At 34.3% G+C, this 5,139-nt stretch overlaps 1 pseudogene; it reads right to left on the reverse strand.

Moving 5' to 3' along the window:
* Positions 1–2,679, reverse strand: LOC120212034 (annotated as a pseudogene).
* Positions 2,680–5,139: the final 2,460 nt, after the last annotated feature.

Genomic DNA, 5,139 nt, shown 5'->3' on the forward strand with positions numbered 1-5,139 from the left:
TAAACATAAAATGAGATTAATAATACAGAAGAAGCCTACTAGCACCCTTATACGTTAAGACCTATAAGGTAGTTACATACTTGAAGCTGAATCTGCCCTTGAAAGAACCATATCAGAAAAGAATTTAAGCTACAATTTTATATCTGCAAATCACCTTACACCTTAAAACCCTACCCCGAACATAGAATCCAGGCATCGCCATGATCTTAACCCGACTCGGTCCATGCGACTTCTGCCTTTCCATGAACATATCCTCCATGTATTGTGGATCAAAGGTTCGATTTTCTTCGACCCTTAAGATGCCCAATGGTGGATTGAATGAGAATGCCAGTAAATGAAGCAGCCATATGCATTTTGCAGCAACAAAGAAGGCTTGAAGCAGTTGTTCTGGCCACGGTCTCGTCCAATTCAGCGTCGAAATGATCAAACTCATCTTCTGATCACAGAACTTACTGAACTCCTCACTGTAATATTTAGTCCCTTTCCTCAGCACTTCGTTCCAACTGAGGTTTCTTAGTGCAACAAACGACGAAAACTGCGCTTGGCGATCTTGTTGAGGGTCCAAGAGCTTCGGGGATCCGTTTTTCTGAAACACGGAGTTCTCGAAATCTTGGTAGAGTGATTGGTTTATGATTGCTTCCAAATGGTATGATACCGCCTTCGAGTACTTTGAATTCAACGAGAGTTTATATGGTTGGAGAAGCGAATTCAAGTTTTCCATTAAAGTACTGTCACTCTCTTCAATCTGAGCAACAAGTGTCTTGCAGAATTGTTTCACCGATACTCTCGCTTCGGATACTATCTGCAAGAAACCCTCTACCATTACCTCTTCGCCGACCGGCATCGGGTCTTCTCCGTCACCGCTGATCGATTTCCCTTTCCCGAGCTTTTCATTGAATTGAGAACCCTTTGTTTGTGTTGCTTGCCTTAAGGCTTTCTTCAGCTCTTCACAATAGGTTTCCAAGTACTCCAGCTTCTGCTTGAGGTCACCTAGTGAAGATCTCATCTCAACAACTTCCATCAATGCAGCATCCCTATTCTCATTTGCTTCCATCAGCTCTCTCTTCAATTTTCGATCGATAACATGCCGAATTCCTTGAATATTTGCGAAGCATCCTCAGATTCCGTTCGAGTCGGCGAATTCTCGTTCTTGTGTTTCTTCTTCAACTTGGGGAATAACCACGAAATCACCCCTCGGTTCTTCGGTTGTGGTTGAACAGACGAGTGGGAGTCGGTTAGCGGCACCACCATATTCGAATTCTTGGTGCTCCTAACAACGTGTTCGGACTCGGCATTTATGATGGCGGGCTTGCATCGATTGCAAGATGACAATGACTTGAAGTCCCCCAAACTGTTTCTCCTACTCCTAGTGGGCTTGAAGAATTCAGTTCCCGGAGATGTCTGTAGGACAGTGATGTGGTTTGCGCAAGAACCGGTAACAGACATTTGATCTTCGGCCGGACAAACGTGCGATTCGAAGGCAGGCATCTCCGGAGAGAGACCGTTCCTCGAACCGGAAGTCTCTCTCTTATAATCTGATAAAACAATTTCAGTGTCATTTCCTGCTTCCAAGCCATATTCATCCCAACTTTCAGATAATGCTTCACCTTCATAACTCTGTCAAAATGTTTCCTTAAAGTTAGTGATCATAAGTAGAAGTGAACAAAAATCCACTACTAGAAAAATCAAATTTTCCGACTTGATTCAATGTTAAAACAATTTATTTGATTCGATTTAACTCGTAATTTCATAAATTAAATTATAAAATAAGACTTGAATAAATAAAAAAAATTTAGTAATGAATTGATTTTCAAATTCGAGTCGAATACTTTAATTCTCTGTGGTATATATATATTACATATGAAAGACATACATACATACATTATTATAAAAATCTATTTAAATTAGAATCAATTAATATCGTAAAATTACAAATACTTACAATTAAATTTAATCATAAACTCAACCAGTTCATACTCAAATTTTATAAACACAAGCTTATAAAAGAAGACTCACCTAGTCCAACTCGAAATTATTTTACCCGACTCGACTTGTTCGAGTATTCATCCCTAATCGTATGCCTTTCCATTTCACACGGAACAAAAACAAGAAAACACTAACAAATAATTGTGAAAAAGCTATCTTTGATCCCTGAATCTATAGAGTAATCATTCAAACAACAAATCTAAAATTAATGAAAAGAGAAGACTGGACATGGATGAACTCACAGGGGTGAAAACAGGGTAATCTTGAGCAGACAACTGAGCGGCAGGGCGAGAAACAGGAGACGAAAAGGAAGCGTATTTTTTATTTGAAGGGCTGTTGTTGCTGTTGTTCCCCATCACCAAAGCTGCATGTAAAGCTCTAAGCTCCACTGCCTTGGCAATGGCGGCCTGTATCTCTTTCCTGCTAACCTCATTGTTACTGTTTTCATCGCTCTCTTTGCTTCGAAAGATTTGGGCGGCAGCCATTAACAGAAGATGAAACGGAGCACCACTACATGTAATAAAATACACCCAATGATGAATTTTTTTGCCCTTTTTTGGGCAATGAAAGAAGAACAAGAAGAAGAAAGAGGATCAGAGAATGGGTATTTAAGGGTTGGATTAGATTTACAGAGACGAAGATGATATGAACCAGAAAACTGAAAGACGAGAGAGAGAAAGGGAGAGATGAATGTGTAGGGTATGTCTCAAATTCAATGTCTGTTTTGTCTTTGGTCTTGATGAATAAAGAGAATGACAGCATGTGAAGCAAGCACTAGTTTTTTTTTTTATTCTTCTTAGATATAGATAGAAATGGTAACGGGTAGGGTTTTTTCAACCGACCTAACTCAAAAAATATGTATCTTTCATATGAATTTGACTCGAAAAGTATATATTCTCCACTCGATTATGATTTGAACCTAAATTTAAAAGTATAAATATGATCTAATTCGATCTGATATAAAATAAAAATTTAATTAAAAAATAATATATATTTTTTAAGAAAATTACATTATTATCCTCGGGTCTGAATTTCTTCACCTCACCCAAATCTATGCTACTTGACCTCATTTCCTTAAAAAATCTTATATGATCCAATTCGACCCTGAAATATTTTTAAAAATATTCAACACTATCGAATTGAATCGGAATCCATCAATTTCGGGTTAAATTGTCATTCCTAGATATGGGGTAAGGTACATAAATGATCATTGATTATATAATATTGAATTTTTTGACTATTAAAAATTATAAAATGATCTTCTGACTATAGGTAATTAGTATGTTGAGTCACTCAATTATCAAAATTTATAAAATAATCACTTAATTATTCAAATATTTTATATTTATCATTTTCTTTTAAAAAATTTGATCTCAAAATTTTAAATCTCAAATGTTTCAAGGATCAAGTTTTATTCTAAGTCGGTCTTGCGATGCTTTCCCAATGCAAATTGTGGGCAGTGGGTAGAGGTGCACAAAAAATCCGAATATCCGATTTTGGGTAAAAAATATCCGAAACCGGATATTGAAAAAACCGGTTTTTTTAAACTGGATAGGATATTTAAAAACCGGATAGTATAATTGGTTTGAGAAAAAATTGAACGACCGGTTTTTTTACCGGATTAAAAATCGGTTTTTTTTCAAACCGGATAAAAAATTAGTTTTTTATCCGGATAAAAAACCGATTTTTTAAAAAAACCGGTTTTTTAACCGAAAAAATCGGTTTTTTTTTAAACCGGTTTTTTACAAACTGAAACCGGTTACACCGGTTACACCATCCGACCCTCCAAACCGATTAGGATCCGAACCGATTTTTTTAAAATCCGGTTTTTGGGTTGAAAAAAAAACCGGATATGTTTTTATTCGATCCGAATCAAATTGAAATCCTGCTTCTATGCATCTCTAGCAGTGGGTATAGGTGGGGGTCAGACATATCCTGTTCCTTCCAAACACTCAATGGTCTTTTTCAACTTTATTTATTTTTACAGTGAAATTTTGTGAGGACATAGTGTCCTTGGCGTTTTCTTGATTATTACATTACACACAAAAAGGAAAAATAATATAAACATGATTGATGGATTGAGTTATTTTCATAGATTATGTTCGGGACGGATCGAGTTCGGATTTAGAGTGAAAAATTTTCGATTTAATTGGACCCAAAAAATATAATTTTATCTTATATATTTAGTTATAATTGTAATAAGATCCATTTATATATTATTTTCAATTAGATCCATATTTTTTGAATAAAAGTAATATTTTTTTATAAATATATTATTTCGAGTTGGATCAATTTATATATTATCTTAAAAGAACATATTAAATTCGAGTCAAATTGACTGAAAACCCGACCCACTCCGTTCATCCCTGATCACAATTTATCTAAAAATTAGAGAGAGAAGGAATACAAAGGTTGATAAGCAATGGATTGCCGTGTATCAGTTTTAGAGTTAATGGTTATTGATGAATTAATACCCGACAGATATGGTTGTTTGATAATAAATTTTAATGGTAATAAATTTAACGATAATTATATCGAGAGAGTGTAATTAAGTGAAGTAAACGACGATATTACTTTCGAATAAGTTTTAAAATATATTAGAAAAAAAACTTTAAAAATCTCGAGATCTTATGCAAAATTATATAAATTTATTAAGTTTAATTTTATAGGTATAATTGTTATTATATTATCTAAAAATAAATTTAAATATATGTTTAATATGCAATATCTCTAATTTATAAGTGAATAAACTTCTGATGTACTAATAAGAAATACAGTTCAAATTTAATCTAAAATAACTTCTCTAATAGTTCTTTTCTCCATGTGAAGTAGGTATGGATTATACATATATTAAATTGAAAATGGAATTCCATGTAAGATTAGGGGAAATGATTTGGATAGAGAGTTCGTTGTTTTCCATAACTACTTTTGTTGGGGGAAATTATTAGTTAAATAAAAATAAAGGGTTTTAAGCGGCTTCCTAGCCAGTGTAGGGTTGTGGGAAAAAATAATTTTTTCATATAAGACATCCATCATATTATTTTTTAAATTAGGGTTTTTTATTGGTCTGAAAACGCCAAGCACTCATGGGATCTTCTCAATTTACCTGAAGGCGTCATGTAGTTATTGGGTCTTCTTCATTTGTCTAAAGAC

This window comes from Hibiscus syriacus, unplaced genomic scaffold, assembly GCF_006381635.1.
Source record: "Hibiscus syriacus cultivar Baekdansim isolate YM2019G1 unplaced genomic scaffold, ASM638163v2 tig00109991_pilon, whole genome shotgun sequence".
Taxonomy (NCBI): domain Eukaryota; kingdom Viridiplantae; phylum Streptophyta; class Magnoliopsida; order Malvales; family Malvaceae; genus Hibiscus; species Hibiscus syriacus.